The sequence below is a fragment of the Asterias rubens genome, chromosome 11 (assembly GCF_902459465.1).
Source record: "Asterias rubens chromosome 11, eAstRub1.3, whole genome shotgun sequence".
NCBI classification, from domain to species: domain Eukaryota; kingdom Metazoa; phylum Echinodermata; class Asteroidea; order Forcipulatida; family Asteriidae; genus Asterias; species Asterias rubens.
Window position 1 is genome coordinate 7,308,106 of NC_047072.1, and position 19,656 is coordinate 7,327,761.

Below are 19,656 nucleotides of genomic sequence, written 5' to 3' on the forward strand. Positions count from 1 at the left end.
AAGTGTAGAAGTCTAAATGAATACAGCCGTTGATTTCACTAAACTCTTCCTAACTTAATTCATCTTAGGACTTAGGACGAGTAAAGTTCCGTATCCAAAGATGTAGGGCGCATTGAATCCAAGGAGGGGTTAGGAGGAGTTTACTCGTCCTAACTCGAGATAGGATTAATCCTAGCTTTTTGTGAAATCAGCTGCAGAAAACACAAACGCTTTGTAACTAAACAAAAAAACTTAATTATTCTCTATTAAACAGAACCCAAAACTGTGAAGCATACAAATTTTGCTTACGGGTGTAAAAAGTCTGCTTAGCAGAAACAGGTTACCATTTAAAATGCTGTATAAAGATGTTTTGCACTGTTTATGACTGGTTCTCTGTTTGCTAAGTAACTTCACCTGTTTAAGCAAAATTTTCTGCTTACCATCCATTAAGCCAGTATTCCTTCTATGTTTTGCATAGGTCATTTGCATAACAACCTTTGACCCCTATGGTGTTTATACTATTGTATTTAATTACAATTGCTTAGGTGATTATCGATGATTGGTTGCAGCTGTTAATCTTTTCCTCATAATGCTTGTTGAGTTTGTCTTTATAATTCCTGTGTACTGCCATGCATTGTGGATGAAACAATAAAATGAAGAAAAAAATAAAAACATTTTATGGTATGATTTATTTTGTTTTGTAATTTTTTTTTATATGTAGCATGGTTTTTATGGTAGATGGAAATATACATCCCGGATAAAGCATATTAATGTCAACACATTTGAAATAAAATAAAGAATAATGGACATTGCAGTAAGCTGCAATCTTGGCAAACTTTTCTGCTTAGCAGCTCTGTGATATTCGGCCCTTGATAGGCAAGATAGGCTGGGGGCACTGTTGCATAATCTAGTATGCTTAATTAACTTATCAGACCTGAAAATCTTTACCAAAGAAATCAGTAAGAGACCTTTCTTTTGCAACATTAAGTTCTGTTAAGCAAACTTTTCTGCTTAGCAGCTTTTGTGATATTGGGCCATGGAGAGGCGAGATGGGTTGGGGTGCTGTTGCATAATCAAGCAATTAGCTAATCCTGTTTGAAATATCTACCAAAGAAAACAGTGATAGACCTAGCTTGCATTTGCAACATCAAATTCTGTCAAGCGAGTGTTTCTGCTTAGCAGCACTGAGCTCTGGTATATTGGGCATTTTAGAAGCATGAAGGGTTGGGGCACTGTTGCATTACTGAGTGAACAGCTAGAAACTCGATTGAAATCTTTAACAAAGAAAAAAGTAAGACCTTTCTTTAGCAACATCAAGTTCTGTTAAGCAAACTTTTTTGCTAAGCAGCTCTGTGCCATTGTTCACTAGAAAGCGAGATGGGTTGGGGGCACTGTTGCATAATCAAGTAATAATTAGCTTATCCTGGAAATCTTTACCAAAGAAAATAGTAACAGACCTTTTTTGCAACATCGAAACCTGCTAAGCAAGTAAACTTTTCTGCTTAGCAGCTCTGTGATTGGGCACTGGAGAAGCAAGATGGGTTTGGGCGTTGTGCTCCTAGAAACCTTAACCATTGAAAATAGAAATATACCTTTCTTTTGCAACATCAAACTCCCATATAATAAGCACATATTCTGCTTTCAGCAGCTCTGATATTTGGCCCTGATGCATCGAAGGGTGGGGCGCTGTTGCATATTAAAGTCACCACCTGGAAATATTTTCCACAGAAAATAAGACATTTCTTTGCAAATATCGATATTATATTTTATACCGTCTGGACAATTTCGCTGTCGGGCACAATATTAGTGTTCCACGTTTTATTTAATTTAAAATGATTTGAGTAGAAGACATGGAAGTTGCATGTAGTTTTTGAGTAGACGATATTTTTGTATGGCGGTTTTATGAATGGACTTCGAGTGTCGTCACGCAAGACGTGAACACGCGCATGCGCCCTGAGGCCAAAGTATTGTACAAGATGGCGACTGAATCATTACAAAAAGCGGAAAGGTGAGAAAACATTTCTTTAAAATTTGTAGATATTTTTAGCAGTTTATATTGCATTAAAACATGTTAAACTCGGACTTGCTGTATTCAAGCTGCAATTGTGACATGTTTTATCCATAAAAGTTGGTTACAAAAGTAGAAAACTTCCCATTTTTGACACATTCACCACAAGCATGGCTGCATCATCATAGCGGAAAATAGAGGGAATAGTGTTGAATTAAATGTGATGAGCAAAATATGAGTATTATTCCCGTGTCGATAAAAATAAGAGGAGTTGAATCCCTAAGAAAGTAGCAGTCATTATGGAAATTCGGGGTGAAAATAGTTTAAAAGCTTCTTAATGTTGTTCCACCCCTAAACTTTAGGGGTGGTGATTGGTGGGCGTGTAAGTGGGGGGGGGGGGGGGGCGGGGTTCCCTTAAGTTAGTGGTGTACCTTAATAATCAGATGCCTTTTTCTTTGGGGGGGGGGGGTTAAAACCAGTGGCAAAATACATCATTTGGCTGAAATTGAATATTGCTTTTGATATCAGTGAGTGAAATTGTTGTGGCTGGGTATATAATTGTTTGTTTTATTTTTCTTAAAAGGTTAAGCAGGCTTGTATTTCTTTTATTTTTTTTTACCTTTCAATTGTTTAAATTGTCACATTTTTGAGAGTCTGGAGAATTTGGAGTGGCCATGTCCACACAAGAGGAATTATCCCTAGGCAAAATGTTTTATATATCAAGCACTGCGTGCCATTAATTGTAAAGGCACTGGACACTATTGGTAATTGTCAAAGACCAGTACTCTCTGGTTGTCGAAGTTGCGAGATAATAATGAAAGAAAAAACACCCTTGTCATACGAAGTTGTGTGCTTTCAGATGCTTGATTTCTAGACCTAAACATCTAATTCTGAGGTCTTAAAATCAAGTTCGTGGAAAACTACTTCTTTCTCGAAAACTATGTTACTTCAGATAAGAGGGGGCCATTTCGCACAATGTGTTATACTACCAACAGCTCTCCACTACTCTCTACTAAGTATGGTTTTGTGCTAATAGTTATTTTGAGTAATTTAAGAGTGACTACCAAACGTATTCCTTCAACTTATTTGAACCATTTTTTTCAATCTGGGGGCTGGGTGGGGGGGGGGGGGGGGTTGTGAGACTTTGGGTGGGGTGGTTGTAGACCCTGCTTGCATTGGGTTGGGGTGGCTGTTTTAGGAGGGGAGTGGCTAAAACTAAGAAGGCATGGGTTTTCTTCTGCAGTTGAAAACAATGAAGGTGTACTGGACTTATGTGGAGTGTAATCAAGACTTTTTGTTGTCATATGAAAGTTGAGTCCATAAGCTATCCATACATCTAAACCTTCCCCCCCCCCCCAATTCATTTTATTTATTTATTCGGCAGTCATTTAAAAAGTGGATAGTTTTTTTGAAACACACAGTACATGTAAATGCTATGCAAGTGTTATATTGTACATTTAAAGAAGAATTACTTTGTTTCTATTTGTGCTCAGATGTGGTAAAACATCATCGGCTTCAACTCTTGTCTGACATCTTGTCTAAGAAACATCAGATGATTATTGAGGAAAGGACAACCTCAAAGAATGGACTGCTGCAGTCTAAACTGTCATATACTTTGACTGGATGAAAGACACAAAATCTTCACTCTTTGATTCCTAAAGGAATGGACTGACTATGCACTCTTAAGTTGTCATAGTTTCTACTGGATGAAACACACAAGATAACCCACTCTAAGGTAGGTCCATGAAATATGTTGACAAAATTTACTGAGCCAAATAAACTGCGTTTTTACTATCGACATCTCCATGTAGACTCCAACCTTGGCAAGATGATAATTTTGGAAACGGCACGACTTATGAAGCGTCTTGTAAATTATCCTTTGAAATATAAAGGATGACACATAATGCCTGCTCAATAATCAAATAACTACCAATGATATTGACAAAGATATTTGAGTGAGTGTGGTGTATAAAGGGAAACATATGTTGCCCCTCGCCAACATTGGGTCAATGACTGCAGTGCCTGTCTGTTTCCAACTCCCAACAATTACAAGAAGGATAGTCATTGCACTGTCATCACCAAACAAACTATTACCCAAACTGGAAAACCAATAGTGTACACTATTGGTAATTACTCAAAATAATTATTATCATAAAACCGTTCTTGATTACGAGTAATGGGGAGAGGTTGATAGTATAACACATTGTGAGAAACAGCTCCCTCTAAAGTGAGGTAGTTTTCGAGAAAGAAGTAATTTTCCACGAATTTGATTTCGAGACCTCAGATTTAGAATTTGAGGTCTCGAAATCAAGCATCTGAGAGCACACAACTTCGTGTGACAGAATGGTGGTTTTTCTTTCATTAACATCTCGCAATTTCGACGACCGATTGAGCTCAAATTTTCACAGGTTTGTTATTTTATGCAAATGTTGAGATACAGCAAGTGAGAAGACTGGTCTTTGACAATTACCAATAGTGTCCACTGTCTTTAAAGCAAACTAAATTAAGAACACAATCCCAGTCAGCTGCAATGTACACAAATTTTCCACGAATTTGATTTCGAGACCTCAGATTTAGAATTTGAGGTCTCGAAATCAAGCATCTGAAAGCTCACAACTTCGTGTGACCATGATGCGACAACTTGACAAGGGTGTTTTTTTCTTTCATTAATATCTCGCAACTTCGACGACCGAATATGCATATGTCGAGATACACCAAATGTAAAGACTGGTCTTTGACAATTACCAATAGTGTCCAGTGTCTTTAAGAAGTTTTTAACTTGAAACCATTGTGAATACAATGATCTCAAGTAGCTCAGTCACATATCTGTTACCTAAAGAATCACATGTAGTTGACAATAGTCATAATTTGCGTATCTATTTTATTTAGTGAACCTGATGAGCTATTCGGAGAAAGCAACTTCACTACTCATTGATGTCAAAAGGATGAAATGAAATTCCAAAATGAATTGAAAGTCCAACTACAAGTCGTCTTTCATGAGGAAGGACTGAGTGTATATCAACAGAATACCAGGCCAGTGATTGACTGCATCGTGAGACTGGAGGCTCTGTATGATGTCATCAAAGACCTTCCTGGTGTGACTTCAATATGAATCTGAGCAGGTGAGTTTACAATCTAATGCATGTTATGTATATATTCAATGGAGACATACCAGCAAAAATATATTTCAAGAAGTGTAAGGTCAGGCAAATCATTTTTGATGTGGACAAACAAAAATTGTTTGTACCAAGAAAAGTCTCAAATGAACGGTTCCCATTTCATGCGATGTTTATACAAGCTCAGAACTTCAGATCCCTTTTGTTTCTTGGTGTTTTTAATAAAATAAGAAAACTCAGTAGCTGTTAAAACGAGAATAAATATCAAATTCTTGCATACATTTTTGCAAAAATGTTGTTTCCTTCAGTCTGTCTTCCTAATAAGTCCTCAGACGATCTTGGAACCAAGTCAGATGATTGCTAAATCATTCTGTTTCATTACAACAGAGGGTCAAAATACAACAATTTTAATACTCTCTCAAAAGCTTTAGTGCAACAGTTTTTTGTAACCTGTTGCTCATATTAGGATAAAATCAGAATATATGCAACTATTACATTTGTTGTAGTAGTACAAAACAAACATTTTAATTCCATTCTTTGAGAGAATTGAGTACTGCAGTTCAAAAAAAACCAGTATACTGAGTTAAACAAAGCAAAAGTAACTCTAGTAGCATTTGAAGCTATGACCTCTGGGTTAACATACCAGCGCTTTACCAACTGAACTATCTATATAGCCCTATGTTGGAAGACTCTATTTTTGTTAAATTTGTTGTTATTGTGCAAGTTTGTCAATTAACATGTTTATTACAGCCAGTGTTCTACCATCTGGGTAATGGGTGAGTTTTGTAAGGACTTGTTTAAGATGGAGGTCGCAAAATATATTGCAAAACTTTTGCTTAGTCCACTATGAGGTAAATTGACAGTGCTCTGACAGTGCTCTGACAGTGCTCTGACAGTGCTCTGACAGTGCTCTGCTTACTATAAGCTACTGACTTAAGTCGTTTCACAGAACATTTGACTTCCATGGGTTGCTGTAAAGTACTGCAGCTTTAAAAAAAAATTTATAGGCCTATGTGATACCTGTGTAGAACTTAGACAAATCTTAGCTGAACTAAAAGTATCAAGACTCATTGATCCAAGTTGAGGCCAGCTTATTTGAATTGAATATTTTAGCAATTGGAACGATTTTAGGCATTATGGCTTAATGTATGATTTTCCTGCATCCTCATAACAATTTGTTTCTTCATTTTCACCCTTTTCAGCCATATTGTAACGTAACAGGATACATGACTAATTATTAGGCATATGAGTGTCGAGTTAACTGAGTATTTGAGTACCATTGGTTGGTAAACAAGTTTGTAAAGAGAACTGATAGAGTTGAGGATGGATTATGACACTGTGTACTCTCAATTAGTTTAGCATCCAAAGAAAACAGCCATGTTTTTCTGTAGACCTAGACAGACATAAAGTTTAAATGATGATTCATAAATACCACAGACAGTTTCTCTACTCCTATTGGTGGAGAGCGCGGGGGTGTTTAAACGGTTGATAATGACCAGCTGGAGGGTTGATAATGACCAGCTGGAGCTGTTTATCACTGGCTGGCTTCACCCAGAACGCAATAGTAACAGCGCGTAGGCTATTTCTAAGCGCGCGCGCGTAGTCTATTTCTAAGCACACACAACCCACGCGCAACAGACTCTTCACAAAGTTTCTGAAAAAAATATTTCAAACCTCGAATTTTCAACTGTCAAAATGTCTATAACTGTATTTTTAAAAAGGTTTTTAACAAAAGAGCATTTATGAATGGGAATAAAAGAGTAGTGACGCGTTCCTAAACTTCCGTTTAAAACCTTGCAGAGTCGTTTCCGTGCGATAACACGGCAAGGACCCTGCTGGTTTTAAACGACCGTGTAAGAACTCGCCGCTACCCTTTTATTCCCTTACTTATATGCTCCACAACCAAAATTTCATGTTTTGAGACGAAAGCAGTTAAAGTCAAACTAGTTTTTTTTGAAAAAATATTCCAAAATAAGAGGTGTTCCCCTGAAGCCTAAACATCCATAAAGCTGACTTCTTCATCCAAACCGAACTTGACAAGATAATTAATTCATGATTATTGGTTGAACACAGACAAACCTACAAGAGGGGATTTTAACCAATGACCTCTGGATTAACCTGGTGGTGCTCTACCAACTAAGCTATCTAGCCCTTTGTTGCGTTTCAATGGAAACGCAAAATGGCACCTCTAGTGATGCATTGGTCATGCTACATAACTAGTGTAATTAGAAAGTTTTGTTTTCGTTTTGGGTCATGAAACTTGATCAACTGTAAAGGGTGTATCAATAATTCCCAAGATTTTGTGATTTTTCATTGCTCTGCGAAATTTGTAAAGAGTTGGTCGATAAGGTCTTGTCCAGTAAGAGAAGACACACTCTCTTTCACTTGTTGCTCCTACAAACAGAATCAAGCACTGACCTCCTTCAACTTAACTGCCTTCTGAATCTCTGTAAGAATAAACTCATTTGCAACATCGTCTGACCATACCTGAAGTTGGAGGTATACACCCCTAATGCTCTTGGTGTGTTTATCTTATCTTAAAAAAATTCAATGAGTATTCTGAAAAACCCTTCTCTTAAGAAATGTTTTCATATAAACAATTTGCTTATCAAAAAATAATAAAAAAATAAATTTTGTTAGTGCTGAGATCCCCTGAAACGTTATACTACTGCTTTTAAAAAAAAAAATAATGGGGCTGTAAGCACAGAAAGCAATGTCCGCTGGTATACACACAACTCCTATATCTCCTCCGTCATCAAAGACATTTTTTATGCAATCCTCCTCTTTGATCTGTTAGGATGTTGAGACATAATTCTTCATTCAACCTTCATCTAAAATTGAAGCCAAATCTCTTTTCCTTTTCCCTCTTTTTCCCCTTTGAGTCAAATTGGTTTTTTATGCAAGTCGCCAAGGCCAAACACACAAGGCCTGAAGGCCACTTCAAGGTGTGGGCTACAATTATTTTTGTCCAGAGGCCGTTGCCACCTACTCCTAAGGCTGAAACTGGGTTAACCCTTTTACAGTCCATACGAATGTAGGCCTGGGTATCATCAATCCGAAGCCTGGCCTGTAGAGCAGAAAGCACTACCTCCCCAATTTTACGTAGCAAGTGTCACGACAGGGATTCGAACCCACATTCTGCTGATCAAACACCAGAGCTTGAATCCGTTGCTCTTAGCCGCTTGGCCATAACATGCCACGAAGGGGTCAGGGGTTAGACTGTTAGACAATCACAATGTTGTGGGTTCGAATACAAAATATTAGTCGCTTTTTATATGCGCTCTATCACAGCCCGAAGGGCTTCTCAAAGCGCTTCCAACATTATTACCCCTGGTCAATTGGTCTTAAATCATTCCTTAAACCATCTCAGCTCCCTGGGGAGTATACAGCTGGTGCTGCGAGTTAATGCGCTCCAAGCTAATCATTCACATAAACCATCTCTGCCCTCAAAGGTACCTATTTTACCCCTGGGTGGCAGCACTGCTGGGTGGAGAGAAACAATTATAGTGAAGTGTCTTGCTCAGAGACACTAGTGTTATGACCGGGATTCGAACCCACACTCTGCTGAACAGAATCAGCAGAGCTTGAATTCGGTGCTCTTAACCGCTCGGCCACGACACCATGTTTAATCATCCTGATCTGATGTACAGTTCAAAGACAATGGAAATTACAAGCCCTCTGATTCATCCCAAATATTATCACAGAACATTCATGAAGGGTATCCTCATCACAGAGAAACTGGTTAAATTGATTAGCACTGATTGTAAAATATTCTTTTGAAACCCGGGCTACATCAGCTCACTAACAAAACAATCAAAGGAAAATGCAACCAAAGCATGATTGCTTTCCATTTACTGGCCTGTACTACTATAGTGACAGTGATTCAATTAGCCAACAAATTATTTCTTATTTCCAAACGTTTGGTATTTCACTGTCATGAAGTAATTAGAAACATCTTCCCTGTTTTAAATAACATTGGTCATTTTGGCTTTTGGTCTCTGTCATGCTAAGACTTTGGACAAGGACTTGTTCAAAATTGCTTCTTTTAAACTGCACAAGAACTAGCACAGCTTGACCTCAGAGTTACTTCCGTTTATTGCCATGCAGTAACAAACAAAACTCCTAGGAAATATCTTTTTTCTGTATTTATTGCACTTTGATAGTGTTAATGTGACTTTGTCTAGTCAACTCATTATTCAGTCTAACTGTGAGAAAGTAGGCGACAGAAACCGGGTGTCAAATTAAATCTCTTGGTATCTATATGTGACAACTATAATGTGTTGAAGCGAAGGAGGGCAGTGCCTGGCGGTCTGCCCTGAACCAAGTTCATATAACACTGTGGTGCCCAGCACAGATTTCTCCTGAATTGCACTTCAGCAATGATGGCCCAATATTTAAACATGAATAAATTTTAATTTTGGTTTTTACCCATACACCGATGTGTGTTAGCACTGTATACATAGTACTTTCCCGAGTCTTGTGAAAAAAACTGCCGGGCAACCTCGGTAGTCTAGTTGGTAAGACACTGCTCTAGAATTGCAAGGGTCGTGGGTTCGAATCCCACCTGAGTAACATGCCTGTGATATTTTTTCACAGGACTCGGGAAAGTACTGAGTATACAGTGCTAACACACATCGGTGTATGGGTAAAAACCAAAATTAATATTCTTTATCCCCGATGCAAATTTAACATCTATTATATGAATAATTGTGTTGATCTACAATTGATCTAGCAATACAAAACTGGTGACATCAGAAACGCTATTAACTTCACCAATGGTATAGCTCTTGGGATAATTCATATCATGCCAGTAGTGTTGTCACATTTATATATACCAAGAGAAAATAACACTCCAGCCGTCGATTTCACCAAACTCTTCCTAACTTAGGATTAATCTTAGGACTTAGGACGGGTTCAGTTTCGTATCCAAATACGTAGGACGCCTTGAACCCATCCTAAGTTAGGACGAGCTACTCGTCCTAACTCGAGTTAGGATTAATCTTAGCGGTTCGTGAAATCGGCTGCAGTTATTGCAGTATAGTGATTCTTGAAAATTAATCAAAATTATGCTAAAGACATGGTAAAGTATCAATTGAGGGTTTAAAAAAGAAAGTAAGTTTTGATAAAAAGCAAAAGCATTTTCTCCATCATGGAAAAGGGAAATAGGGGTTGACAAAGTATAACAGACATGTAGAAAGTATCCACAGTTATTTCTTTGTAAAAAACCAACCTCTTAAATCAGTGTGCTTTTCACAGGTTAATTTATCATTTATTTGTTGGGAACTAGAGGATTGGAATAAATGCAATCCAACGATTTACCATCTCTTTAGTATAATGTTTATTTTATTATTATCTCATGACTTTAGGCCAATTTGGTGCTGAAAGAGAAGTTCAGATACCAGAAGAACATTTAGTCATTATTCTGTCCAAAACTATCAGTAATTTTAAAAACAACAAGAAGCTAGTTTCATCTGGTACATAATAATGGGACATGTTATTATAAGGGTATGGGGTTGGAAAGGTACTCTCTTTATGTAAAGAGTGAAAAGCACTCTTTGAAGAGCCATATGAATGACAACTCCTTTTCGAGTGGTCTTCCACTCTTTTAGATTGGAGTTTGCATCTTTTTGAGTGATTTTTCACTCTGTCCTGGAGTAAAACCCCTCTAAAAGAGTGAAATAACCACCACTCTTTTTGAAGAGCCGTATGGAGGACAGCTCGAAATGTAAAGAGTGGTGTTTTTCACTCTTTTGCATTTAGAGAGTAAGGGCTGGTTCAAAACACCTGAAATCTTGTTCAATATGTCAAGGGCTAGGAATTATTTTACCAATTAGTTTTGAATGGTAGAATTGCTAATACTTTTAAACGGTAGAATTGATAATACTTTTAAACTGATTAACTCAAGGGAAAGTTAGTTGCATTATTTTTTGTGTTGCATCATCTGGAAATAAAACATCTGAATTCTTAGTGAGATTTTAAAACGAAATGTGCAATTAGAGAACAAATTAATTCTACATTCTATGAATGAGAACAAACTGAAAGGTGGCAGACACTTTGACATGTATACATCTCACTATTTCAATCCAGTGAATACATCTGAAAGTTGGAGTTGGGGTAAAAATTAATGTTTAGAATAAGCAGAACGGCAAACTTTCCTCAAACCTACACCTTTTAGTATCTTAAACCTTCAAGAAAATGAAGACATCAATATGCTCCTTTCAATGCTTCTTTATTGACTGAACAGTCACAGACTGAAATGTAACAGTCGCATTGACATGTATACATCTCTTCATTGCAACCACTACATTATTCTAAAAGTTGGGGTTGGAGGCAACTTCAATGTTTAGGATAAACAGAAAGGCTAACTACTGTCCACCTGGGGCTGATTTCACAAAGCAATACAATTCATCGCAAGACAAATTTTCAGTATCACCATAGTGATTTGTATTGTGACATCACACTTTACTAAGCAACTGCGATTGATTTGCAGTTACGATCAATTTTAGATCTTTGTGAAATCGGCCCCTGATCCATAAATGTATCAATCTTGATCTCAGTAGTTGTCATTCATAGTATGATATTTTATTTTGCTGAGGACTTCTCATGGTATTTTCAGTATAGTGGGAAAATTGTACCGTCGTTTGGGATATAACGTGTTGATTTGATCTGTTTAAGTGACCTTTGACACAGTGATTTTCTTTTTAAAGGAGAAGCATAGTTTTACATGAATCAAATTACTTGTGGATGTGTTCAATATCTTAGACAAGCAAACCTATTTAAGAATCTTTCGCGTTGTTGTTGGCTTGTTTGTGGCAGTGATTATTCCTCAAGTAATGAGGAATTGGAAGTAATCATGTTGGTGATGTACAACACTTATTGCCATAGTTTAAAACAAACTTGTTTTTTGGTGGTGACCGTAATCTTGACTTACCTGATCAACATCATGAAATAGATGTTAAATGTGGTTGGTATAATGACTGTCATGGAAATAACAGGTCCGACTCTTGATTGCAAGTAATCAATACCATGAAGCATCGATGGGGGTAATCCGTAAGTGGACTTAGATTCTTGCGGTGAAGATCATGAGAATAATTAGTCCGACTCCGGACTACCATAATCTACATCAAAAAGAAACTTTATGAGCTGTCAGAACTGGACTTAGATTCTTCTGGTGAAGATCAGGAGAATAATTAGTCCAGCTTCTGACTGCAAGAATTTTACATAAAAAAGGAGATAAATATTACAAGTGGTTGGTAACTGGACCCAAGTTCTTTTGGTGATGATCAAGAGGATGGTGGGTTCGAATTCTGACTACCGACAGTTAACTTGAAAAGGAAATCATTATTAACAGCAGCCAGTGTTACTGAACTTGGATTTGTTTATCAGATCCTGACTGCTATAATCAACAGCAAGGGTTGCTTGTGTGTAAGACACATTGGTGCAGAAAGTACCCTTTATCAGTCAGAAATACTACAGCCTGGATACTATGTTCTCCTTTAAAAAATGGATCATTTCTGAAAATGCTCATACACACTTAGAAGTAGCCTGTTTGGTACATAATTTTTGTGATGGAGGGATAATGATGTAAAAATGAAGAGTTGAAAAGTACACCTGTTTTTCTCCCTGTATGTGAGGGTGGGCAGGGGGGATGTAGAGAAGTTTCATGAACAAGATGGAATATTTAACTAAATTATCAAATTGTACGGCTTGCTGTACTGTACATGCCATGAGATGTTCTAGCAGTTCTTATTGAAGTAATTAGGTTTGATAGTATAAATGATTCCAAATGGGAAATTGAAAGGTAGGGTCATAGGTCATAAAAATGTTTGACCATAAAAAGCACTGAAGTCGGTGATAGTATAAAACAAAACAAATTTGAGAAATGAATCCCTTTGAAGAAGTGTTTGGGTGATTTTCACCCCCAAACAATAACATTTTTTTTTTTGGGGGGGGGGGTGTCTGTTTGTGCATTTTGTGACTATCCTGTCACTTTGCTGAAAGTGGATGATTCATTGTTTGTGCGAAAAATGCAGTGACAGTTTTGTTTTGTTTTCTCACCAAATAGACACTGTTTTCACATGCGACTTTTATTTATCATTCTTTATAATTTGGCCTACAAATCAGCAAAACTTTGAAAATAAAAATAAAACAGTCTATGACCCTACCCTGAAAGCAATTTAGGCCTATCTCACATGTTAATTTGCATAGAAGGACCTAAACAAATCCAGCCTACCACAAATGGGTTTTTGAAATCTTTGAAGTAATATACTGTAGGGCCTATCCCTTAACAAATTCGAAAGTTCAGTCTAACATAATACTTCCTTATGATTACTCAAAATATCATGAACTCAGTTTCTTAGGTTTTGTAAATGGTGTTATCTGACATGCTGTGTGGTTAACATTCTACATGTTCTAGCTAGCAAAATTGTTAAAGATAGTACAAGAAAGAAAATATATACAATCTCATAGCCAAGTTAAGGGTCTTATTTATTTTAAAAACAAAATAAGACGACAAATGTTTTGTTGATTGTGAACTTTCCTTGTGGACTGAAGATGTTATTCCACAGCAAATCAATTGATACTTTTTTTGAGTGCTATCCTGGTCACATGCTGCTTTAGGGACTTTGTAAGGGTAGCGGGTAGCAGGAGCTACTTCAGGATTGACACTCCTGCCCACGCAATGTTACAGGTCCACTTTCCCTCGGTGGTTCCACCTGGTTTGGGCCCTATACCCGGGGTTAAGGGTTGTTTGCGGTAACTAAGAACGGAACAGTGAAAACGTCTGGCTTTTTCGAATAAGGAGATGACAAATTATTGTTGAAATGACAATATCAACCATTTTGTGTAGACTTGCCGAGACAAGAAAAACGCGATAAGAACCTAAGCTGCCATCTACCTCCCTCCACTACCTCAAAGATACACATGTGAGACGGCTAGCATTGCCTGCAGAATAAAGAAAATTGTCAAACCCAGAAAAGACTAGCCAACATCGTTACAGTATGGAGGACATGTGTGCGGGAGTTACAATGAAAAGTGCTTTATCCGATGGAGGATGTATGTATCCATTGATAAACACCAAATTGATGACATCATGATCCTTACCGCCTACTGTATCTGTCCTGCCCTGACTGCAATGCACCGACTTAAAGAGAGTTTACCCGCAAGAGACCTCAAAATATGAGGACTTATACGTGATGATTTAATGGAATGGAATCACATTCAACAACATCAACAGAACTGCTCTCATTAAATAAGCAAATGAGGTCTGGAAGAATGCACAACTGCAAGTAGATTCTATTCAAGGAATGGAATTACGTTCAACGTCAACAGAACTGATATCAAAAATCTCAGGAGTTCGTTCAAACTGTGAGGCAGCAATTATGTTTCCATTCAACGAGTTATCACTACAAAATGCTTCAACCAATGGAGGATGTATGTATCCATTGTTAACACGGATTGATAGCAGCAAGATCCTTACACAGGTTTTGCTATTTCTTCTCTGCCCTCAATGCATAGACTAAAGTGATAGGAGATTCGCCAATATGTGAAACTGAGAGTATATTCTATTCAAGGAATGGAATCGCATTCAACATTGACAGAACTGTCATCACTAACTACAGGAGACCTTCGAGAACGGAAGACTGCAATTTGATGTCAAGGAATGAAGGAATTATTCTAAACAACATCAACAGATCTATGGTGACAGCAGACCCTTCACAATGAGTCTGTGATGTGATGATATCATGGAATGGAGTCACATTCAAAAACAGAGCTGATGGCATCAAGATTCTTAAAAAATGTTTTGCCAGAACTGTTATCAATAGTGAATGGAGATGAAGGAATGCTCAACATCACACCCAAGACAGCGTTGCATTCCATCCATCCATTCCAATTAAATATTGTAATTAACTATTGCATATGACCGGGATAGCTGTAAAAGTTTATACCAAAGATGTAGCCCACCTTAACCCTTTGGTGCACAGATTAATTTTTTAAAAGCAAAAAAAAAAAGCATGTTCAAAATTGGTTAATAGCACCCCCTTTTGAACATCACACCAAATGAAAGCTAATCGCTCTAAACATCCAAATGAAGGCGTGGTATCTGGGGGCTGCAGTTTTTAAATTATGACTGTTTGTAAAATTCCAATTTGACGTGGTTTTCGTGGTCGCTAGCGACCGCCTTGTGCACCAAAGGGTTAAATTTATGTAATAATTCTAAAATTAGTAATAAAAAAATAGTTTTAAACGATTTTAAAATTTCATTTAGGCCTAAGGGGAAAGTACAAAATAAACAGATTGTTCCAAATTATAAACATAAAGACTTGCTTTAGTGAAAATCCTCACAAGAACTTGGTTTTGTTTTTCTGAGTTCTTCACCCTTATAGTTTGAATTTCCACTTAGATATTTCCCTTTGAATTAGCATGACTAAACAAGATCTACAGGATCACAAACGTGTATGGGTCTTTGCATCCCATTATTTGTACATTCCCTTTAAATGAATATTTTATATAGCAAGGACCTTTCAGGTTCTTATTTGTGGATTCACAGGTTGACTGAATAGTAGGATATTTGACGAGGCATTGCCAATTTTCGATAGTTTAATGATTTTTCACCTTGAGTATTTCATCACTTCAAAATTAAGTGATGCATTAAGATTTAGAGATACATGGGTTCCTTCTCTGAAGAAACTCTTCATGTAATTGATTTAATTTCAATCCATCTTGATGTTCATTGTGCTTTTCGTGACAGAGAGCAAAAAGTCAAAAGTGTATTCTGGGTTATCATATACATGGTATCAAGTGCATTTCATTTTAAGATATTTGATCACAACAAGCGTATATCTGATATGTTGTCATTTTCTCAAATGCTTCTTTTGTCCTGATGCCTCTCACCAATTTTACTCACAGATTTTTTGTGTGAAAAATAGTTAGTGGCTTGACATTACAACCCTAGCAGTTTTTCTCAAAGGCTTAAATTATTGTTTTTCTCAACTGCTTCTTGTGCCCCCTCATGCCTTTCAATTCTGAATGAGCCAGTTTGATAACTTCTAGATACCTTGACAAGTATTGCATTGATTCACAATCCCTTCCTGAAGACCTTGCTGTTCCTCTCCTTTCAACTAACTTCTATTTTTTTGTTCACATGCAACCACCTTGTGTATTGTGTGTATACCAGTTTGGACATAGAGTTTTAAAGTAAAGTAAAAGAGAAGATGAACCTCTTTCCGCCTAATAGTTATGTACATTGGTCATGAATGCTTTAGCCCATTTCAAGCTCATTTACAGCTCCATACAAGATCAAACTCCAACAAATTTCATACTGTTTGAAAGAGTATGAAATTGTCTTTGTTCGCATATTAAGTTTATCTTGTAAATAGTACAATTATTGCAAAATAGTCGCCAAAAAGTTTAGTTTCAAAATTCAAAATTCTATTTTTCATATTTCAATTACTCAATAAATACTAGCTTGACCAATGCTATTAATAGAGTGTACATTAAGATAGTTAGTTTTGTAAGCTTTAAAATGGTGTGTTAATTGGCCTATTACATGAAGCAGCTCAACGAAATGAGACTTTAAAATAATCGCCATTTGATAAGAATGTGTCGGAAACACACCGGCTATGCGAGGCAATCACACGTACAAAAACAAAAATTTTCCCAATATAACTTGATGGGTTCATTGCTTCATTTCTTTGTAAATACAGACCATCGCCGTAAATACAGACTATAATTTGTACGTACAGTTACAGTTACAGCTTCTATCTGTTTGGCACATTTCTATAGCTCAAAATCTGCATGAAATCACCTTAATTCTAAGCTTTATTTTCAGAGTTTTCATTACGGGTAGTTGAACAGTACCTCTTTTTTTAACGGTAATGTCTAAAACTCACAATATTTTTCCTCTGAAATTTTTTTTAAAAATCACAGAAAAGTTATGTCCGGTGCAGAAAAACATGGCTGACGAAAACAGCTTGACATCGGGAAGGCTGCTGGGATACTATACAACAATTATAAGGCTTTTTGTGCTAAAATAGTTTGTTATTATCATCATTTGAAGCGATCACTGCAGATAAACTCGTAGCTCAGCAGCTATGGGTTAAAAAAACATGTGGGTGTTATATTCAGATTCTGTGTTCATCATAAAATGAAGAAAAATGGAAATCGTGCTTAATTGAACATAGTTGTGCCGTCTATCCTCAATTCCCATCTAACTCTCCACCTCATGGTACCTTAGATATTCTAGAATATCACAATCTCAATAAACTGCCTCAACTGGGTCAATGATCAGAGTAATTTAATAGTTCATGTGTAGATAAAGAAGAATGGAAGTCAAGCTAAATTGAATGTAGTTGTGCCATCCAGCCTCAATACCCATCCAACTCTCTCCTGGTACCTTAGATATTCTAGAATATCACAATCTCAATAAACTGCCTCAATTGGGTCAATGATCAGAGTAAATTAATAGTTCATGTGTAGATAAAGAAGAATGGAAGTCAAGCTAAATTGAATGTAGTTGTGCCATCCAGCCTCAATACCCATCCAACTCTCTCCTGGTACCTTAGATATTCTAGAATATCACAATCTCAATAAACTGCCTCAACTGGGTCAATGATCAGAGTAATTTAAAAGTCAGTATTGTACATGAATGCTTGATGTGATTTTAGAAATTATGTTTCTTGAGTTAAAATGTACGTGCTTCAAATTATTACGGATATGAATCGGTCAAGGCAGGGTACAGGATTCAAAATATTTAAATAGAACCAAAAAGTAAAACGTCACTCAAATCTCAGTGTTTGCGAGAGTTTACTGTGAGGCGCCATGACCAAGGACTGTTGGCGCCGTATAAATGTTATGATTGTTTGGATGATAACTTCAATTTCATCAAAGACAAATCATTTTGATCTAAAGAAAAAGAAGAAGTGAAACCATGCTTTCACAAACTGCATTGCAAAACGTCCTGTTTGCAAAAAGCAGATTGCTCAAAAAGAACAACAGCAGAAACTGTGAAATTTGCTACTAGAAATTTGTCAAAGCTTATACATTACAAGCGGTTGTTTCTGAAACTGGACAACCTTGAAAGAGAACATCACGCGACTACATCCTGTACCCTGTCTTTCAAAACTTCATCAACTTGAAATCTAACATTTTTGTCTAATTTTGTTTGCAGTTTAGCTTTTGATACCAGGAGATGGATCAGCTGTGGATGGAACATGATTGATGATGTCACTGGATCTCACTGGATCCTCAGGAGTGATGATGTCTCATCTCACTGGATCCTCAGGAGTGATGTTGTCTGCAACAACCTCTTCTAGTCTACACTAAAGCACCAAGACAATGGGATCAGGTTAATGTACTAGAATGGTTAAAGAAATAGCAAATCCATGTCAATGGGAGGAGACTTAGAACTTGTTGCAAATCTAAGCTTTAAATTCGATCATTTTCAGTTTTATGTGCAGTGGGCACCGTTTGAGATTTATTTGGTAATCACCAGTCAAACTTATGAACAACAATATATGCGTTGTCCATTTAAAACCTGTAGTTGAAGACTGTTTGGGGTTGTTGAGTTACTCATCCTCACCAGTCCAACTTGTGAACAACAATGCTATCTCAACAAGGCTCTCTCCGTTAACAACCAGTAGTTGAAGGACAGTTTGAGCTTTCTGAGTTACTCTCCAGTTAAACTCGTGAACAACAATGCTCTCTCCATTAAAAAAAAAACCAGTCATTGAAGACTGTATTATGAGTTATTACTGTGTTATTACTGTGTTATGAGTTACTCACCAGTCAAACTCGGAAACAATAAGGTCTGGAAAAAAGGCTCATGGAGTGTTTTCATCCTAGATCATGTGATGTCCACACTTTGAAATCAAGGAATATGTTAAGGCAGAATGATCAGTTTCTCTCCTGTACTTGGACTCTCATTGACATGGATTTGCTTAAAGTTGGTTCTGATTACAAAAGTAAAATATCAAATTCATAGAAATATCACATTATGCCAGGCACATGGAAGGAAAGGCCTTCTGTTTGTCTAATACCAGATTCACTTTTAGTAATGTGAAGTCACTTTCGGACTATTTGAAAAGAAGATAATCTTTCTTGAAACATTAACAAATGTTTGACGTTATCATCTTACAAACAAACTGGAATTTTGTAGTTTCTGTTCTGGCCAAACAGAAGTTACATACATAATGGTTATCCAAGCACGTAAAACAGACTCTTTGGTTTGAGCTGGTGGTTAGATGTGAGCAAGAAACTCATGTGGGTAACTTTTCTCCATGTGCCTGGTCTTAAAGCCAAAGCGCAGCATCCTTTAAAACAAATATACATTAAGTCCCTCCATTAAAGCAGTAGTTGAAGACTGTCTTGAAGAAACACACCAGTGTGAATATATGCATAATTCAGTTTCAAGGGTAGGAATAACCCTTTAACAAATGCAAACCAGATTGCACGATGGATCAAATCATGCATCATTACAGTCTTATTATTCCAATCAAATGTTTGGAATGAACTTGTCCTGGTGCTACAAGTGTTTAAATGCACAAAAACATTTAC